Raw genomic sequence first — 22179 nt, forward strand, 5'->3', positions numbered from 1 at the left:
AGTTGCTAAAATGTTAGGATGCACTAATAGTTTACCGGTCAAACTAATGGTGTTGACTTTCAGCTGACATATGGGCTAAATTGTTTTGAGATAGAGCTGACATATGAGCTCCACGTGTCATAATATCTAACATACGGGTCAAACAAGCGGTGTTGACTTTCAGCACCTCATCAACGCTTACATGCAGGCCACCCCTGTCACTATCGGGTTTAAAATGGCCAGTAGCATAACAGAAATGGTATTTTTTCCCAAAAATTAGACTAAATGTGGCAGTTTTTTTTTTGGTTTGTAAAGTGGTAGTTTTTTGCCACTATTGGTCGAATCATGGTAGATTGTTTAAATACTCATTCTATAGCTACATGTTTCTGAGTATTTCCACATCAACGTGCGGGGAATCGTTTGGTTCGGTGCAAGCTTGCACAAAGTCAACTACGATGTCGATCAATATAATTCCTTAAATTAATCCATTTGCCACGAGTTCCTTATCCAGCCGAAATGTTAGAGGCTTCAGTTAGCCAGTCAAACAAGCTTTGCTTCATCATACAAGCTAGGAGTACAAGCTAGCTAGCTGCTAATCACATATACAAATGGAAGTCCGGGCAGAACTGAGTGAGTCTAGCTCGAGACCAGAACAATTACTTTCCATCCGTCCACCACAATGGCGGTGGCGTCAACTCTGCCTGGGCAGCTCACGGTGGTGGCCGCTCTTCTTGCGCTGTCCGTGGCCATCACGGTGTCGACGTCCCCTGCGACTGCGAACCGGAGCAGGTGCTACAAGCATCTATTCACCTTCGGTGACTCTTTCATCGACACCGGCAACTTCATCGTCCACAACTCCACTGATTCGGGGCCCGTCCTGGAGTTGCCCTACGGGGAGACCTTCTTCGGCCACCCCTCCGGCCGATGGTCCGACGGCCGCCTCGTCGTCGACTTCATCGGTAAGTTCTTCGACGACACATCGACATCTTATTACGTATACATGCATGATGAATGATAATTGGTACGATGCGTGCAGTGGAGAGGCTGCGGTTCCCGTACTGGCCAGCGTACCTGCAGGCGGCAGCCGCGAAGTCTCCGGCGGAGGAGTTCCGGTAAGGCGCCAATTTCGCGATGGTGGCCGCCACGGCGCTGAGCCAGGATTTCTTCATGAAGAAGAATCTCAGCGTTGACTAGTTTCCACCGATCCTCCCCTACTCTCTCGACGTCCAGATCGGCTGGTTCAAGAAAGTGCTCGCCGTGCTCGCCTCCACGGACCAAGGTAACGCGTAGCTTGAACAAAATCCGTGGCATGCGTGGCGCCATGGCCACCCAAACGCACTGACCATGGATATTATCTCCTACCACACCATCGCGGCCATGCACGTATGCAGAGAGGAAGGAGGTGATGGAGAGCTCGCTGTTCCTGGTGGGGGAGATCGGGGCCAACGACTACAACCACCCCTTCTCGCGGAACAAGACGCTTGAATGGGTCAGGCCCCTCGTGCCACAGGTCATCAGCTCCATCGCTCTGTCCATCAAGGCCCTGATCGAGCTGGGCGCCAAGACCATGTACGTGCCGGGCATCTTCCCGCTGGGGTGCACCCCGCCACTACCGGAATCGCACCCTACGCCGACGGCGAGGGCCGTCGGCATAGCCCTGATATGCCGTCGGGACATGCCTATGCCGACGGCCCCCGTCGGCATAGGGCCGTCGGCAACATATCCGTCGGCGCAGCCCGGAAGGCTGTCGGCATAGGATCTATCCCGACGGTGTTCGTGCATCTATGCCGACGGCCCTGGCCGTCGGCAACGTTCCCGTCTAACGGCGGCCGCCGTCAAGTGACGACCAACCGCTGCTCGCCACGTGGCTCATCTATGCCGACGGCCTAGCCGTCGGCTTAGTTTAAATCTATGCCGACGGCGCCGTCGGCATAGATTTAAACTAAGCCGACGGCTAGGCCGTCGGCATAGGCTTACCCAAGGAGCGCCCAGTTGCTGACACGTGGCATCTATGCCGACGGCCTGGCCGTCGGCTTAGTTTAAATCTATGCCGATGGCTAGGCCGTCGGCATAGATGCCACGCGTCAGCAACTGGGCGCTCATGCCAGCCCTATGCCGACGGCCTAGCCGTCGGCATAGTTTGTATTTGATTTTTTTTCTTTTTCTGTTTGTTTTCAAATCAATTTAATTCAGATATATAGCACATATCAGCAGATATATATGATGGAAATAGACATATAGAACACATCTAAGTATCATCCGTCACCATCACAACAATATATGCATAAGCATCATCATAATCAACATAAAGATAAGCATAAGCATATAAAGAAGCACGCAAGTCATCTAAAGGACCATCAAAGACCACAAGTTTATCATCATCACCACACACAAGTCATCTAAAGATACATAAGCATAAGCACACAAATAACCAAAAGGCTTAAGCGCCAGGACGTCGAGCACCGCGGAGGTCGTCAACGCCAAGACCGCTGAAGCCCAGGTCGTCACTGCTAGCGGCAGCGCTACCGCCAAGACCGCCTCCGCCTCCGCCTCCATGGATCGGAGTGGTCGGGCTCCGTGACTCGGGAGTGCTGCGAAGACCACCGCCAACGGTTGATCCACCGGTTCCCTGGATGTTGAAAAGACATATTAACGGGATATATGACTGTGTTGAAAGGCATGATATGCTTTGAGTGAATAGATTGGGGATGAACTAACCGGCGAGGGGCCAGCGTTCTGTGCCACAAACTCCTCAAAGGTGAGCAACGTTGGTTGTGCTGGAGGACCCTCTGCTGATGGCCATTGAGGACACCTGCCGGCCGCCATTTCCTGAAAAGCGTGCTGCATCTAGCGATCCCTCTGCTGATGGTATGCATGAAGGCGGTCGTGCCACGCCATGGTCTCCTGGCGTGTGTACTCCATGTAGGCCTACAGTATGACATGATGAAACTCATAAAACTACTAAATGCGGAAAATAAAGTGAGCAATGAAGATAAAAGGGAAAATACTTACAGTTTGCTGCTCCTGAAAGAGGGACAGTGACGGTGCACTACTCATGGGCGTGCTCGTGCGCTGGCTCAGGGTTGGGTCGATCCGACGGAGCTATGTGTAGGAGATAGTAGGAGTGATCACAGCATCGAGAACCGCCTCCCGACCGTGCTCCTTGGGCCCCATGCCCACCACCACCCTTTCGTCCAGATCCGCCGCAATGGGGTCAGGTGTGTCAGGATGTAACGCCAGATACCCATCGGAGTAGGGCCTTCTTCCTATGCGCGGTCTTCTTGCCGTAGTACTTGGGCTCGCCAGGCTTGGGGTCCTTCCGCGTATGGGCGATCTCCCACGCCTGCATGTGTGAGAGCGGCCGCTTCAGTTTCTCCTCCTGCACCACCAAACAGAGGTTAGTCATACATAAGAAAGTAATGGTAAATAGAAGAAGAAGAATGTTTAATGGGGTTAGTCATACATTAACTGCCTTGTGGAGATAGTGGTTTCGGTTTCCCTGAGCATGTACTCCCTCCTTCCCTCGGTTAGCCTTGTTTTTGACTCTCATAGCCGCCCAGGCTCCAGCCTCATCACACCAAAGATCCACCAATGCCGCCCAGGACTCGTCTTTTCCATAACACCAATTTGGTAACACCTACATAATGAAAGCATAATGGCATGTCAACACGAAACGGTGAAATGTACCACAAGGTAATGAAAGCATAATGAAAAATCTTTTATACTTACTTTCAAGAACTCGTCCCTCTCCAAGGTAATGCTCATCCTCCGCGGGTCTTCCTTGGTCATCTTCACACCAAGATAGTCGTGATGGTATGTCGAGATGGCCACATAGCGCACCTCGTACTGCATCTGGCGGGCCTTCTTCTTGCATTGGCGCAGCACGATCTGGTCCGCTCTGGCCCTGTGCTCCGGGAGAACTCGATAGAATTTCTACAATCATGCACGAAACAAGAATGGAAGAAGCCATGAGTTAAATCATTCATGAAACTAGAATGGACTTGTGCTTCTGAAGAGAACTCACCCAGAAAGTGGTGATCACGGCCTTGGCATGGGTCCCATGGTCCGGGTGGAGGGCCGCTTCCCAGTGCTCCCAGCTCGTGGCCAAGACCCGATGGTTCGGGTGCCTGACTGGATCCGGACAGTACAACCCCGGCCAGTGTAACTTCAGCAAGACGGTGATGAGGCCGTTGGGAATACGGACCCCTTTAGAATATATCCAGTTGCTGCAAAAGAATGAACTATTAGCATGTGGCAAGCAAAATAAATAACAACCGGAATGAGCATGTGACAAGCAAAATAATGAAATTATTATAAAGTGGCACTTACTCTTTCCCCGTGGGCTCAATGAGCCACTTCTGCTCCTCAGTAGCAGGAACGTGCTTTGGTAGCTTTGCGTTACCACGCAGCCACCCCTTGTTGTCAACCCCCTCCCCGCCACCACCATCATCCCCGCCACCACCCTCCTCCTCGCCTGCCTCCCCCTCCCCAACCTCCTCCTCATCCTCCTCCTCCTCGTCCTCCTCCAACACCTCCTCCTCGGCCCCATCCCGAACCTCCTCCTCCTCGCCTGCCTCGTCGTCCTCCTCCTCCTCACCAGAGGAGGGTACCTCACTAGAGGATGGCCACGAAGACAACACCCCTAAGTCGGTGAGGGTGCGCTCTTTCTGGCCGCGACCCCCTGTAGTGGCTCTCCCCCACCACCTCGCCCTCTAGGGGCTCTCCCCCCGCCCCCTCCTCTAGGGGCACCTCTCCCTCGACCTCCCTGTGAGGAGTCATCGTCAAGTAGCTGGGGGGAGGATTACGTGCTCGACCACTCCGACTAGGCAGGCCAACGACCTTGCGTAGGAAACCCACGCCGTCGGCCTTCCCCTTGCCCATGTTCCACGAACCTGCATTGAAAAGAGAATAAGCAATTAGTAAATTAATGAAATGAAGGAAAAGGCATGATAATAAACACATTAATAAAAATGCATAAAAGGCATATTCCTAAACTATAGAAAAAAAGACTTGACACGTACATCTGCTAGAAACCATATGAATCATCACTGTTGTAACCTCTTTCTCGGTCCGTCTCATCATCACTATCAATCATATCATCTTCGTTATCTGACGGAGGTGGAGGCTCTTCCTCGTCGTCAGCGTCTTCGTTTAACTTTTCTAGCATAAGTATGTCATTTTCATTGACAATGGTCTCACCATCATTCCGTGCATCGTCGTCGTTTGGATCCACATCATCATCACCCAATGGTCTAGCGTCATCGTTTCTAACCACATCATCATCATCAGGTTGCTCTTGATAGAACACTCCCTCGTATGTCATGGGGTTAATGTTGTAGTAATCGTCTTTATTCGGGTTCGGTAGCTTACCATGTGGCGACACCTTGAACACAACTTCCCAACCCTTTAGGTACTCTTTCTGGCATGGGTAAGGCAGATAATATACTTGTGTAGCTTGGGTAGCCGCAATGAAGAGATCGGCTCCGGCATAGACGGTTGATGGTTTAACTTCGACCAAACCAATGGAAGGCGTATGTTTTACCCCCTCCCGCGGATCGAACCATCGACATTTGAACACAGGCAGACTTAGGGTCTCGCGCCCCTGGTGGAATTTAATCTCGTATATATTTTGTACCCTTCCGTAGTAGTCTACTGAATTTTGACCGGGGGTGTACACTCCGGTATTTATAGTTTTGGGATCAGGCCGGCTGTTCTGGTGCTCCTCTGTATGGAAGCGATACCCATTCACATCATACTTTTTACATGTCATGACGGCAGGGTCAAAACCCATGGAAACCCATCTCAATTCATCATCCATAGATATGTTCGGATCTTTTCCCTACAAGTATAATTGAAATTGTTGCGTGCATTAGTTAACTAATAAATGTTGAACTAGGTATTTAATAGGGGAGTGTGGAAAATTACTTTCTCCATGAACCAAGCAACAAAATTTTTACGTCCAGGGTTTCCATGACGGAGAAGAGTAAGTGCCTCCGCCTCAGTAGGAGGATTCATTCCCGTCCATTCCTCTTGAACGAAATCACTAAAAAAAAAGAAAAGCGGTGTTAGACCGGGACTAAGTGAACATAAAACATGATGATGTGGAAGACATAAAGGAATGGTGTAGTGGTATTACCTCATCCACACTTCCTCAACTTCCCTGATGTTGTGCAAGATATAGAACATGAGGTCCTCCCACTCTTGTCGTGGCATGTTATAAGGTTTCGAGGCCCCAGCCCTCCCACCTTGCGCGTTGAATAGATGGAGCCTGGGTTGATACTTCGACTCTTCTATATTGTATCGAGGCACCTTGTTATGCAGATGGGGAACGTGGTCTGGATAGTATGATGTCCTGAGGTCTGACACCTCCTCTAGGATAACTGCCTCAGCTATGGAAGCTTCAATCTTAGCTTTGTTTCCACATTTCTGTCGGAGATGCTTGTTCTGTCTCTCAGGGCCGTACTGCCAGCGATTCTGCACAGGCCCCCCCAACAATACCTCGTTCGCGAGGTGCAGAATGAGATGTGTCATCGGTGTAAAGAAGCCTGGAAGAAAGATCTTCTCTAGCTTGACTATCAACTCCGGTGCCTTCTTATGCAATTTTTCAATCACGTCTTTACTTACTTCTTTAGCACAGAGCGTGCAGAAGAAATGGCTTAGCTCGGCAAGCACTCGCCAGACATGCTCGGGGACATAGCCTCGAACCATCACCGGCATTATCCGCTCAATCCATACATGGTAGTCATGACTCTTCAGGCCGGTCACTTTGCCCGTTGAAAGATTGACTCCCTTACTTATATTCGATGCATAACCATCGGTGAACTTCAAAATGTGTTTCAGCCAGATAAGTACTTCCTTTTTTTCTGGCGGTTTAAGGACAAAGTCAGCATCTGGCTTGAACCAGTTTTTTCGACCGCCTGTGGGAGGCTTCATGTTCAGACGTGGTCTATCACAAATTCTCTGTTGATCGGCTCTAGCTTTAACGTTATCCTTCGTCTTATCAGGAATATTGAGGATCGTGTGGAAAAAGGACTCTGCCACATTCTTTTCGGTGTGCATCACATCGATATTGTAAGGAAGTTTGAGGTCCTTGAAATAGGGAAGCTGCGAGAAGGGGGTAATGCGAGTCCAGTTGTGTGTTTCACCATATCCCTCGAAGTCTTTGGCTTTGACTTTGCCTTTGACTTTAGGCTGGAGAGCTTTCAGCTGAGCAAGAACATCTGCCCCCGAAAATGTTGGAATCTCGGTTACTTCATGAACAACCCGGCCTTTCGTGAAGTTCTTCTTGTCTTCCCTGTCTGGATGGTCTAGAGGGAGGAACTGTCGATGCAGGTCAAAGGCTACATACTTGCCACCCTTACTCAGCCAAATCATTCGCAGAGCCTGCATGCACATTGGGCATGGCATCTGCCCACTTGTACACCATCCGCAGAATAGAGCATAGCCGGGAAAGTCATGCATGCAATAGTGCAACCAAACTTTCATCAAGAAATTTCTCTGCAGATCCCGGTCGTATGTCAACGTCGGAAAGTACCAAGAATGGTGCAAAGCATCCACCAGCGGCTGCATAAACACACCCAATTGCTTCCCCGGATAATCAGGCCCCGGAATGATGAGCGACAAGAACATGGTCTTGCGTTGCATTAGGGCACCGGGAGGAAGATTGAGCGGAATTACAAACACGGGCCAGCAGCTGTATGGATTGGACGACATACCATATGGATTCAACCCATCACCTGATATGGCGATTCTGACATTCCCAGCCTCGGCTGCTTCCTCGGGGTATTCTTCATCGAACGACTTTCATGCTTCCCCTTCCGATGGATGTACGATTTTTTTGGATTGTACCTTATACCTTCCTTGTGCCACTTCATCATTTTGGCAGACTCCTTCGTGATGAAAAGGCACTGCAGTCTTTTTATAAAATCAAGATACCGAAGAACCTTAACGGGGATGGTTAGCTGCTTTTTCTCACCATCCTCACCGACCACCTCAATGTACCGAGACGAACCGCACTGCCTACAGTACTTGTCATCCGCATACTCGTGCCTAAACAAAAGGCAATTCTTCGGAAAAACATCTATTTTCTCATAATCCATAGAGAGTGCCTTCATGATTTTCTTTGTATCGTACATGCTTTTCGGCAGTTCATGACCCTCAGGGAGGCTGTTAGCCCATACTCCCAAGAATGCTTTGAACTATTTCTGGCTACAGCCGTACTCAGCCTTGACTGCAATCAGTTGCGAGATGGCATCCAGCTGAGATATTTTCGCACCCGCATAAAGAGGTTTCTTCGACGAGGCCAAGACCTCCAAGAAGGCCTTTGCGGTTGCCTCCGGCTCCTCTGGTTCATTCTCTGAAGGTGTCGCATTCGCCGTTTCTGCAACAATGACATCATCTAGCATGTCCCTGACCCCGTCGTCCTCATATTCATCGATGCGTTGTCGCATCACCTCCTCTCTACCACGGTCCTGCTCGGCTATGTTTATCGGCGGCATGTCAAAGTTTGGCATATATCCGTGCGTGCGAAGGTGCTCACTCATGTCCATCTGATTTCTACGGTGACGTCTGGCACATCTCGCACAGGGGCATGGTGGGATAATTCTCATTGGACGACGGAATATCTCCTTCAAATACACATCGGTTTTCGCGATCCATTCTGATGTTACTCAATTCCGACGGATAAAACCACTGTACATCCACTGATTATCTGCCATCCTCTGCTTTTTTGCAAGCCACACAACATAATTAAGGATTCACTTAAATTAATCACATCAAAATTTTCAGTTTCTACCGCGTTGAATCCACCAACATCTCTAATAGGTAAAGATGGGTCCTAATCCCACCCGAGGATGTGTAGATTGAGTACGTTCTCCATTCTACCCCGTTCCGAGACAAAATTTCGGCAGCACCTCCCCGCTATTCTCCAGATACACGTCTCGGCAAATAGCCGAGAGAATGTGCTCCGGAGAACAATGGGGAGGCGCCGCCGAAATCCTGTCTCGGAACAGGGTAGAACATGGAGAACATAACCAATCTACACATCCTCGGGCTGTCCGTGGAAAACGCTGGACAATCCGAAAGAGCTGCGGTGATAAATATGCAATTGAATGCATATTTATCGATGCAACCCTTTCGGACGGGAGACCTAGGTTACGCGACTTGATGTGAAAATGAAATCTACTTAAAAGAGGGTAGGAGGTGAAGGTGGATTCGTAGCTCACCCTCCGCTGTAGAGGAAGTAGTCGAGCAGCGGCAGGATCACGGACGACGAAGGCTCCAGGGAGATGAAATGCCACAAAGCCTGTAAATTTTATCGAGTCAAAAAATTTGAGGGCATCACATCACATAAAGCATTGACACTTTAAACTATGAAAAAAAATTTATTTCGTCAACTGTCAAATTTTGTCCTTCAATTTTTTTAACAAGATCATCATGATAAAATAACCACTCATCTTATACCAGTTTCGGAGCACATCTCACATAGCTTTTTTAACTAAGTGACTCAAGTTGCTTTTTTAACTATGATAATGCATTTTCGGTCTCGAATTTCACCTACATCACAACATTCATCCATCTATCAATGTAACAACATCACAACATCTATCCATCTAAGACACATACAACATTCATCCATCTATCAACCTAACAACATCCAACATCCAACCATGCATCCATTCATCCATCCAACAGTACCAAAATAATGCAAAAAAAGAAGAAGAAAAAGGTAGCTCACTGAAACGCCCACGATGCGGCTATATCTCCCACGTGTCGAGGCACGACTTAGAGGCATAACCGCATAGTGGTTTTGTCGCAAGAAGGGTCATCTTCACACAATCCCATGTAATGAACAAGAATGGGATAAAGAGTTGGCTTACAATCGCCACTTCACACAATACATAAATATAATCCATACATCATCCAAAATACAAACATATAGACCAACTACGGTCAAGATCCAAATGAAAATAAGACGACCCCAAATGCTAGATCCCCGATCGTCCCAACTGGGCTCCACTACTGATCAACAGGAAAAGACACATAGTAACGACCACGTTCCTCGTCGAACTCCCACTTGAGATTGACCCCATCATCTGCACTGGCATCGTCGGCACCTGCAACTGTTTTGGTAGAATCTGTGAGTCACGAGGACTCAGCAATCTCACACCCGCGAGATCAAGACTATTTAAGCTTATAGGAAAGGAAGGTGTAATAAGGTGGAGCTGCAGCGGCAATAAGCATATATGGTGGCTAACTTGCGCAAATGAGAGCGAGAAGAGAAGCAACGGAACGGTCGTCATCTAGCAATGACCAAGAAGTGATCCTGAACTCCTACTTACGTCATACATAACTCAGACCGTGTTCACTTCCCGGACTCCGCCGAGAAGAGACCATCACGGCTACACACGTAGTTGATGTATTTTAAATGGGTCATGTGACAAGTTCTCTACAACCGGACATTAACAAATTCCCATCTGCCTCATAACCGCGGGCACGGCTTTCGAAAGATAATACCCTGCAGGGGTGTCCCAACTTAGCCCATCATAATCTCTCACGGTCAACGAAGGATAAACCTTCTCCCGGAAAGGCCCGATCAGTCTCGGAATCCCGGTTTACAAGACATCTCGACAATGGTAAAACAAGACCAGCAAAGCCGCCCGAATGTGCCGACAAATCCCGATAGGAGCTGCACATATCTCGTTCTCAGGGCACACCGGATAAGTCAAGCTACGAGTAAAACCAGACCTCGAGTTTCCTCGAGGTGGCCCCGCAGGCTGCTCTGTTCGGACCAACACTCGAAGGAGCACTGGCCCGGGGGGGTTAAAATAAGATGACCCTCGGGCTCGCGAAAACCCGGGGGAAAAGGCTTAGGCGGCAAATGGTAAAACCAAAGTTGGGCCTTGCTGGAGGAGTTTTATTCAAGGCGAACTGTCAAGGGGGTCCCATAAATCACCCGGCCGCGTAAGGAACGCAAACTCAAGGAACATAATCCCGGTATAACAGAAACTAGGGCGGCAAGAGTGGAACAAAACACCAGGCATAAGGCCGAGCCTTCCACCCTTTACAAAAATATATATAGATGCATTAATTAAATAAGAGATATTGTGATATCCCAACATATCCATGTTCCAACATGGAACAAACTTCAACTTCACCTGCAACTAGCAACGCTATAAGAGGGGCTGAGCAAAAGCGGTAACATAGCCAAACAACGGTTTGCTAGGAAAGGATGGTTAGGGGCTGACATGGCAATATGGGAGGCATGATATAGCAAGTGATAGGTAGCGCAACATGGCAATAGAGCGAACAACTAGCAAAGCAAAGATAGAAGTGATTTCGAGGGGTGGTCATCTTGCCTGCAAGGTTCTCAGAGTTGTCGAAAGCTTGATCCTCGTAAGCGTACTCAACAGGTTCCTCGTTCACGAACTCGTCTCCCGGCTCTACCCAAGACAAGAACACAAACAAACGGAACCACAATCAATCACGAGAAATGCGCAAGCAACATGATGCAAAACATGTATGATATGCGAGATATGATATGCGATGCATATGCGTGCTCCGGAAGGAAAAATGATGAACAAGGCAGTAACTTGGCAAACCAAGCATGCCACTGGAAAGATGAGTTGATTTCGGTCGAAATCGATATAAAGATCACCGGAATCGGATGCACGGTTTGCAAATGGCGGGCAAAACAAGAATGACACGAATCTGCGATTAACAGCATGATAGCACTTAAGATGCAACAAGCAACAATGCTACAGCAACCCAACATGGCAACAAAGCACATGACAGTAATCTACAGGAGATTCTTGACAAAAGATGAACACTGAGCTACGGCTAGTTCACAACATATCAAGCTCAAACAAGCATGGCAAAAGTGCAAAAGATAACAGGATCACAGACAGTGAAAAACTGGACATGGCAGAAAACAGCATCAGGTAGCAATGTTCAGAGCACGAAATCAACATGCTACAGGAACTTAACATAGCAAAACAAGGCATGGCAGTGTTCTACTAAATGCATATGACAAAAGTCCCTTACTGACCAAAAGCCAAAAAGGACCAGAAGATATAATGGCAAGCATGTAAACATAGCAAGTTTCGTTATCAGGTTTCAGACTTAGCAGAAAACAGAGCATGGCAGAAACAATAATATGTAGGCATGTTGGTGAGCTTGATACACTCACTACAGAGCAACGCATGACAAAAACAAGCATACCTACAGCAAGATGGCAAGTTTATGAAGCTATCCATGGTAAGAACAAGAGCATAGCATGAATGGATCAACTACAATAAGCTTGGCAAAAATGAATATCATGTTAAGAATCTGCCAGAAATATTTTATAGCAAAAGTAGAGCAAGATTGAGTCATGCTATGATACTCCATAATTGTAAACAAGGGCAGGAATGGATCAATTACAACTATAGCTACAAAACATCCTTACTGAACATCTCCAAAATATGCATAGATCTCTCTGTAGCATCAAGTTTACATGGCAACAAAATAACAGCAGACAAGGACAGAAATCACCAAGTCCCTGAAATCAGAAACATTACGGGGCCTACTTTGCATGCTTGTGATAGTCACTATAGAGATCACAAAAATACATGGCATACACCCTTGGAAAGATGGCATGGCATACAACAAAACACATGTAGAGCTCATGCCCATAAGATGCACAGATTAAAAGATACAAAAATGACAAATCTCCAAATTCTGTTAAGAACCAGCAGATAACAGCAACTAGCCCTCTTGCAACAGAGATTTGGGCATCAAGATGACCCCTAATGAACATGGTGCAATTGAACGAAATGTAGAGCATCACGAGACGAACAATTTGACATATTGCACACGCGAATCGGAGCTACATGCAAGAAGTTATGCAAAGAGGAACAAGGGCATATATTGTGAAATACAAAAAAACTTAGCAATATTTGGGGGGGGTTCGGGTCAACCTGCGCGTTGACCGGATCCAGATCGAAGCACAGGAGCTCGGGCTCGGGCTCGCCGGCCGGAGAGGAAGGAGGGAGAGGGGCGGCGGCGACCCGTGGCAGAGGAGGAGGCGAGGCCGGAGGACGGCGGCGGAGGATGGCCGCGCCGGCGGATGGCGGCAGCGGGCGGCGGCGACGGCGCACCCCGGCGTGGCGGCGGCGCAGGTGGCCGGGGCCGGCGGACGGGAGGGCGCGGGCGCGAGGAGGATCGGGCCCGGGAGGGCCCGCGGCGGCGGCGGGGCTGATGACGTGGCGGCGCGTGATTCGTTGCGGCCGTCGGTGGAGATGTGTCCGGCGCGGACCGGGCACGTCCGGCGGCGGAGAGGGAGCGGGCTAGGGCTTGGTCTGCGTGCGTATTTCGGGGGAAAAGCCTATTTATAGGTAGAGGGAGCTAGGAGACTCCAAATGAGGTGCGGTTTTCGCCCACACGATCGTGATCGAAAGACCTAGGACATGGAAGAGAGTTTGGTGGGTTTTGGGCTGATTTTGAGGGGGGTTTTTGCTGGACACTCAAATGGACTTTGCGGATGCCCGGTTAACCGTTGGAGTACCAAACGACCTCCAAATGGAACGAAACTTGACCGGTGGTCTCCAGGTGGTATACTAAGGCCACTTGACAAGCCTCGGTCCATTCCGAGAATGTTTGACACCCGCTCACGAAAGAAAACAAGAGGGGTGCACCGGAGGAGATAGGAGCGCCGGATTGCAAAACGGACAACGGGGAAAATGCTCGGATGCATGAGACGAAACGTACGCAAATGCAATGCACATGATGACATGATATGAAAATGCATGACATGGACAAAATACAAAACGAAAAACAAAACCCGACCACGGAGGGAAAATCATAACACGTAGCCGAAGATGGCAAGAGTCGGAGTTACAAATATGGCAAGTTACATGCGGGGTGTTACACTCACCGACGGGCGAGGCAGCAGGGGCCGGTGGTGGAGGGCTGGAGGAAGAGGCACGGGAGGGCCAGGGCGGGGCGGGGCTGGCCGGAGAAGCAGATGAGGGCTTCCGCCGCCGCTAGCAGCAGCGCTGGTCGGGGAGGGACGCGGGCCAGCCGGAGCCGCGACCCGTTGTGGTCGGGGCGGCCGTCGCGCAGTCGGGGGAGGACGGGGCGGCGGTGGGGTCGGGAGGAGGCCGGGGTGACGGCGGGTGGCGGAGGCAACGGCGCGGGTGTGGAGGCGGCAGTGCGGGTGTGGAGGCGGCGGTGGCAGATGTCGGGGTGGGGAGGGCGGCGGTAGGGGGCGGGCGAACGGTGCGCCCGGCCGGGGTGCGAGGTCGGGCCGCTGGCGGCGGTGCGGGTCGAGGTGGTGTTGGGAGGCCGGGGTGGGTGGACGGCGGCGCGGGTCGAGGGCAACGGCGCGGGATCGATGAGGGTTGGGGCGGGGGCAATGGGTGGATGGGGCGAGCCCGTGAACGGATAAGGCCAAGTATGCCGACGGCTAAGCCGTTGGCATAGCTGACGATGCCACGTGGCACCTATGTTGACGGCTATGCCGTAGGCATAGATGGCAACTACTTTTTTTTGAAAAAATAGTCCCACCTCGCCGAGGGAAAAGCAATTTGACCTGTTTAAATAGTTCACTAATCCATACATTATAAGCTCCGGTATTCATTAGACTTATATGAAGAAAATGGACAATTGCTGTGAACTTTTCAGTGCCCGGGCAGCCGGCCCGGTGCCCGAGCACTAAAAGGTTCACAGTGATAGTACATTTTCAATGATGAATACCGGAGTTTTTAATCAATTCAATTATTACATTTTTAGATTCTTAGTTTACCGTCTGTATGGGACCCGGTACCCGGTGCGACGCCTGTGACACCGGGACCCTGGGGGTTAGGCGGTACGGGGGCCGTGGGGGTAGCAATGCCACTAGAGCTTAGCCGTCGGCATAGATGGACATGCCACGTCCGGCGAAAGTCAAAGGGCTAGACCCGGCGGTCGTCTGTGTCAGGGATAGACAGGACGGGGTACCTGTGGGCTCGGGGGGTAGCAATGCCGTCCGTGAGGGGGGCCACACCCCGGAGACGCGTGCCGCCTCTTCGTACATGCCACCACACCACCCCGCATGTATGAGGGCCCGGTGCGACGCTCCGGTAGCATTGCTACCCCCCAGGGCCCCCGTCCCGCCTAACCCTATAGCGTTAGACCACGAGATCTAGCCCTTTGACTTTACACGGACGGGCTTTGACCAGTGGAACTCTCCCCCCGGTTGTGTTAGGTCAGCCCATAGGAACACTTTGGAGCAACATCCGGGCCATACCCACAGCAAGATCCCCTACGTGGAGACCCTACGCGTCTGTTTCACCCCTCCAGGTGCCGGCGGCGGCGCCATCCGTGAGGGGGGCCACACCCCGGAGACGCGTGCCGCCTCTTCGGACATGCCACGACACCACCCCGCATGTATATGAGGGCCCGGTGCGACGCTCCGGTAGCATTGCTACCCCCCAGGGCCCCGTCCCGCCTAACCCTGTAGCGTTAGACCACGAGATCTAGCGCTTTGACTTTACACGGACAGGTTGACCAGTGGAACTCTCCCCCGGTTGTGTTAGGTCAGCCCATAGGAACACTTTGGAGCAACATCCGGGCCAAACCCACAGCAAGATCCCCTCCGTGTAGACTCGACGCGTCTGTTTCACCCCTCCAGGTGCCGGCGGCGGCGACGTCCGTGAGGGGGGCCACACCCCGGAGACGCGTGCCGCCTCTCCGGACATGCCACCACACCACCCCGCATGTATGAGGGCCCGGTGCGACGCTCCGGTAGCATTGCTACCCCCCAGGGCACCCGTCCCGCCTAACCTTGTAGCGTTAGACCACGAGATCTAGCCCTTTGACTTTACACGGACGGGCTTGGAACTCCCCCCCCGGTTGTGTTAGGTCAGCCCATAGGAACACTTTGGAGCAACATCCGGGCCAAACCCACAGCAAGATCCCCTCCGTGTAGACCCGACGCGTCTGTTTCACCCCTCCAGGTGCCGGCGGCGGCGCCGTCCGTGAGGGGGGCCACACCCCGGAGACGTGTGCCGCCTCTTCGGACATGGCACCACACCACCCCGCATGTATGAGGGCCCGGTGCGACGCTCCGGTAGCATTGCTACCCCCCAGGGCCCCCGTCCCGCCTAACCCTGTAGCGTTAGACCACGAGATCTAGCCCTTTGACTTTACACGGACGAGCTTTGACCAGTGCAACTCTCCCCCCGGTTGTGTTAGGTCAGCCCATAGGAACACTTTGGAGCAACATCCGGGCCATACCCACAGCAAGATCCCCTCTATGGAGACCCTACGCGTCTGTTTCACCCCTCCAGGTGCCGGCGGCGGCGCCGTCCGTGAGGGGGGCCACACCCCGGAGACGCGTGCCGCCTCTTCGGACATGCCACGACACCACCCTGCATGTATATATGAGGGCCCGGTGCGACGCTCCGGTGGCATTGCTACCCCCCAAGGGCCCCGTCCCGCCTAACCATGTAGCGTTAGACCACGAGATCTAGCCCTTTGACTTTACACGGACGGGCTTTGACCAGTGGAACTCTCCACCCGGTTGTGTTAGGTCAGCCCATAGGAACACTTTGGAGCAACATCCGGGCCAGACCCACAGCAAGATCCCCTCCGTGTAGACCCTACGCGTCCGTTTCCCCCCTCCAGGTGCCGGCGGCGCCGCCGTCCGTGAGGGGGGGCACACCCCGGAGACGCGTGTCGCCTCTTCGGACATGGCACCACACCACCCTGCATGTATATATGAGGGCCCGGTGCGACGCTCCGGTGGTATTGCTATCCCCCAGGGCCCCCGTCCCGCCTAACCATGTAGCGTTAGACCACGAGATCTAGCCCTTTGACTTTACACGGACGGGCTTTGACCAGTGGAACTCTCCCCCCGGTTGTGTTAGGTCAGCCCATAGGAACACTTTGGAGCAACATTCGGGCCAGACCCACAGCAAGATCCCCTCCGTGTAGACCCGACGCGTCTGTTTCCCCCCTCCAGGTGCCGGCAGCGCCGCCGTCTGTGAGGGGGGCACACCCCGGAGATGCACGCCGCCTCGTTGGACATGGCACCACACCACCCCGCATGTATGAGGGCCCGGTGCGACACTCTGGTGGTATTGCTATCCCCCAGGGCCCCCGTCCCGCCTCTTCAGACATGGCACCACACCGCCCCGCATGTATGAGGGCCCGGTTAGACGGGACGGTGTACCTGGGGGTAGCAATGCCGCTAGGTGTTGCTTTGGGCCCTCCTACGGTTGTGGAAGCGTGGTGGCTGGTGCAGGCACCCGTCACACAGCTCCGGGGTGTGCCCCCCTCACCGGCGTCGGTGTGGGGCACGGCGGCAGCAACGTCCGTGAGGGGGGCAATCGATATACCATCGGGGTATGTTTTTTTGTTAGATAAGGCACATTTATGTTGTGAAAAAAAAACAGGAAAAAGTAAATAATATTAAAAAATAGAGGTATGCCGACGGCAAGGCCGTCGGCATACATGCGCACACGGCCACGGATCGATGACGTGGCAAAGGGCGGGGATCGACGACGTGGCAACATCCATGGGCCAAGCCTATGCCGACGGCTAGGCCGTCGGCATAGATTTGCCACCCCACGGATTGGCGGGCGACGCGGATCGATGACGTGGGGGCTATGCCGACGGCCGCCGTTAGCCCGTCGGCGTAGACTGACGCCGTCAAAAGGCCGTTTCCGCCCGGGTAGCCGGCCCACGTTCTATGCCGACGGGCTTATCTATGCCGACGGCCGCCGTAGGCATATTTCTCGCGACGCCGACGGCTGAGCTTTGCCGACGGGTGCCGTCGGCATAGATGGATATACGCCGACGGCTTTTCTATGCCGACAGCTTGGGCTGGGCCGTCGGGATAGGACAATCTATGCCGACGGGGGCCGTCGGCATCGCCAGTTATTCTGTTAGTGCGCAGTACCTCGCACTCTTCCCCGGCGACGACCGCGACCCTGCCACGGGCTGCCTCTGGTGGCTCAACAACCTTATCCTCCTCCACAACCACATGCTGGAAGCAAGGCTGGAGGAGCTCCGCCGCGACCACCCCAGCGTGTCCATCACCTATGTCGACTCCTACGACAACGTCCTGGGCCTCATCACCGCGCCTACACAAAACGGCAAGCCCTAGCTTCTAGCTAGAATCCTACCATGGCAACACAGCATGTCCAGAACGGCTTATTATTTTCGTGGGAAGACGCACATGTTTGCCTAATTGACAAGACTCGCAAAACACAGAATTATGAGAGTCCCTATTACATGGTATGGTAAATTCACTAAGCATAGAAGCTAAGACGGCGGGGTTGGGATGGCCCAAGCGACGATGCCAGAGATCGACGGAGGCCAGCATGGAAGTTGGAGGGGTGGCGGCAGGAACTCCATTAAGAGAATAAAGATCACCGGAGCTATTGAAGCGAGCGATCTCGGCCTTGGTCAGGTAATCCTTCACAGATAGACCAAAAGGGTCAAATTCAGCCGAAACTAGATTGTCGCAAGTAAATTGGCGAACAGAGATAAGATTTTTAATGAGGGCAGGTGCAACTAGAACATCGCGAAGTAAAAGAGGTTTGGTGGAAGAGGGAAGTTGAGCCTGACCAACACAATATATAGGAATAGATGATCCATCTCCAAGGATAATGGAAGGGAAAGGAGATTTAGTGCAAGAAGATAACCAATTACTAGATGCAGACATATCACTAGAGGCCCCTGAATCAAAGATCCAATCCGTACCTGAGTTTCCTTGTGCAGCAAAGTTATTCATGGCCTGGAGAAAGGCAGCTTGATCCCAGCTCGGCGTCGCAGGTGAGGGTGGCGTCGGAAGCAGTGCCGGCGGATACGATGGTGAAGGCAGTAGGGCCAGCTGGGGAGTGTAGTAGGCATTGGCCGGCTGTGGTGGGGGTGGCGTCGGGAGCAGGGCCGGCTGAGGTGTGTAGTAGGCGCCGCCGTCGGTGCTGTAATGACCATAAGGAGCATACGTCGGGGCGGCATGATAGGCATTGGCCGGCTGTCGGGGGTTGAGAACCCCGGGAGCACCAGTAGGCGGCCGAAGGCCGGGTTGCCAGGCACCTGAGTATGCTGGCGGAGCACCGAGGGTGGACGGAGCGGACCAGGGCATGGGCCATGCTTGAACAAGCCCCGTCCAAGGATCATGAGGAGGCCGCCATGCAACCGCAGATGGAGCATTGGTGGGTGGTGCAGGACTCGATGCTGGTGATGTCGTAGGCGGAACCGAACGAGTCGGCGGCGGCCTGTAGATAGGGTTTTTGCCGCGGTAGTTCGGACTAGGACGCCAGCCTGGGGGCGGTTCAACAGATGACGATGCGGACGGACCGGCGGCAGGAGCCGGCCTGGAAGGCGGCGCTGGTGTAGACGACAGAGGAGGACGAGCCGCAGCATGAAAGACCTTGGGGCGAGAATCCTTGCGAGCTTGTGTTTCCGCCGCGAGTTGTAGCAAGGAACGTACTTCAGCGAAGGTAGGAGGGGGCCGTATCATCGGTATGAACGACGCTTGCTTGTCAAAGTCTTCGCTGAGGCCGACGACGACGATATTGATTAGCTGTGAGTCGCTAACTGTATCGCCGAGTTCGCGGAGCTCATCGCCAATGGTCTTAACGCGCTGGCAGAACAGGTTCACCGGGGCGTCTCCTTGCACCATATTGCGAAGCTCGGTGTGGAGAGCGTTTTTCCGAGCGTCGGTGTTGCTTTGGAAGAGCTGACGGAGGGAGTGCCAGATGTTGGCAGCGGTGGCGCCGTCGTGATCGAGCATGTTGAAGATCTCGGTGGTGATGCGGGTGTAGAACCACTGGACGATCGCGAGATCGTTTTTCAACCATTGCGGATCGTCGGGGCGGGGAAGACAGTTGGCGGCGACATGCGAGCGCAGGTTGCAGCGGCCGAGGTGGAGATCGAAGAGATGTCTCCAATGGTAGTAGTTGTGGGCGGCGAGATCAAGAACTATGGGGATGTAGGGGCTGACGTCGGAGATTGTGTCAGCAAGAGATATTGGTGCGGCGAGGATGGGTGCAGGGTAGTTTTGTGGAGTTATGGTGAGGGCCGAGAGAGAAGCGGCCGCGGCTTTGGCAGCCTTGGCGATGAGTGCGGCCCGGCGCTCGAAGTAGCCGGGCGGCGGCGGTGACGGTGGCGTTGGCGGAGCCATACCCTAAACCCTGGGACCGGTATCTGATACCATGAAAGCTGAATAAAACTGTTGCTTATCGATGATTTGGTGCGGCATACAAAAGTATATAAGAGGGTACAAATCAACTTGGGATAGGGATACAAAACTGACTTAAACTAGAAGTCGTATACCAACTCTAACACTGTGCATTCAGGGTTCGACAAGGAAACGGTGCTGGAGGCGTGCTACCCCCTCTTTACTGCCGGGCAGGTGGCGGTGCCGTGCCCGGACCCGTCGAGGCGCGTGTCGTTCGACGGCCTGCACATGACGGAGGCGGCGTACAAGCTCATGGCCCGTGGGATGCTCGACGGACCGTTCGCCGTGCCGCCCATCATGTCTACATGCAACCACGGCTGCTAGAGCTGCATGTATGTATATATTGCTGCCCCCAACCGAAGTTGGTGTCTCTTTGACGCGTGGAATAAATGTAAACCGGACTGCTAAATCTAGTCGAATGAGACTTACATGAAGATCCGTGCAAGTTTTCATTGAATTTTTCTTTTTTTCTTTCTACATGTTGTGTCACTTGGCCGAGACTTTGTTAAGTCTCAATCGACTGAGATCAGCCACACTCATAGATACGCAATAGCGTATTAGCAGAAAAAAAAAGAGAAATAACACCGAACTCATTCTTCCTGGTGGGAGAGATCGGCGGGAACGACTACAACTAGTCCCCAGGGCAGGCCGGTCCGCGAGGTGAGCTCCTACATCCCCGACGTTGTCACCGGCATCAGCGCCTTGGTCGCCTTGCTGATCGAGTTGGCGCCAAGACGGTGGTCACCCCCGAGTAGCTTATCAAGTTCCGGACCAACGGCACGACACGCTCGGTTGCCTCAGGTGACTCAACGACTTCGCTGGGCTGCACAACTGCACGCTCAGGGCGGACTGCTCACGTTCTGCCGGCGGCACCCTGGCGCGGCCGTGGCCATGGAGACTTCACTGCGAACCCACGCAGACAAGGGTTCGGCGGGCAGTCGCTGGTGTCGTGTTGCGGCGGCGGGGCCCGTACAACACCGACCTGATGGTGCGCTGCGGCGGCCACGACGTGCCGCGCCCCATGCAGGGTGTTGTCGCGGGACGAGTTCCACCTTCGTACGAGTTCGTTGCCCACGGCTTGCTGTGGCCTGTGGGGCCCAGCGACCTGGGCCCGCTGCCGCGTCGCCGGAGCATCACGGTGGCAGCTGTGAGCCCGGTGACACATTGTATGTGTGTTTACTGAGAGGAGACGTTTTCATTGACTACGAATGTGTCTTTTACAAATTCGTCTATCTCAATATGATGTGTCGTCTTAGCCTTTCAGAGATGCTCATAGAGATAGGATGTGTGTGCTTGTGTTTATAAGAGTGAGTGTATGCGCATGTACGACTTTGATTGCACCGTGTTAAGAAAAAGTTGTCATTTGCGAACCAACCTGTGACTGGATGGTTAGGTGGACAGTGTGGTATCCTCAGCCCACCATGGTTCAAATCCCGATGCTCGCTCAAAGCCAAAGATGGCGACGGCTGTTGCAGGTGTGTTGGATTAATGTCCATGCCCTTTCAGCGCTGGTGTCAAGAAAGGAGGAAGCAGCGTGGCGACAATTACACCGTGGTCGAAGATGATGACCTGCTTGCGACTGGTTGCAGATCCTTCTGCTGCAGGGGTCTTCTCTCAAGATTCAGGGATGATGACACAGGGCTCTGGAGATCTTCTTGTGTTATGGTTGTCTTAGGGTACTCTAGGTATTCATGGTCCTTTGTGTTTGCGTTTCAGTGTGCTTGTAAGGGTCAACTTTTTTTAACTGATTCGTGATATGAATGAAAAAAATCTCAAAGAAAAAAGTCCTGATGCTCGCATTTATCCTGAATTTATTTCAGTATTTTCAGTGATTTGCTTTTAGTGGGAGGAGATATTTCCGAGGCGTCCATATAAACACACACACATCTACCTCTATGAACTCTGGTGGGTTGGGAATACCATAGTCCCTCTAACCACCCAACCACAGATTGGTTCGCATGTTAAAAGAAAAGTTGCCATTTCTCTTGTAC

The 22179-nt window shown here is 52.5% G+C and overlaps 1 pseudogene; it reads left to right on the plus strand.

Moving 5' to 3' along the window:
* The first annotated feature begins 495 nt into the window (after positions 1-495).
* Positions 496-20617, plus strand: LOC123055689 (GDSL esterase/lipase At1g28570-like; annotated as a pseudogene).
* The last annotated feature ends 1562 nt before the right edge of the window (positions 20618-22179 follow it).

The sequence above is a fragment of the Triticum aestivum genome, chromosome 2D, assembly GCF_018294505.1.
Source record: "Triticum aestivum cultivar Chinese Spring chromosome 2D, IWGSC CS RefSeq v2.1, whole genome shotgun sequence".
NCBI lineage: Eukaryota > Viridiplantae > Streptophyta > Magnoliopsida > Poales > Poaceae > Triticum > Triticum aestivum.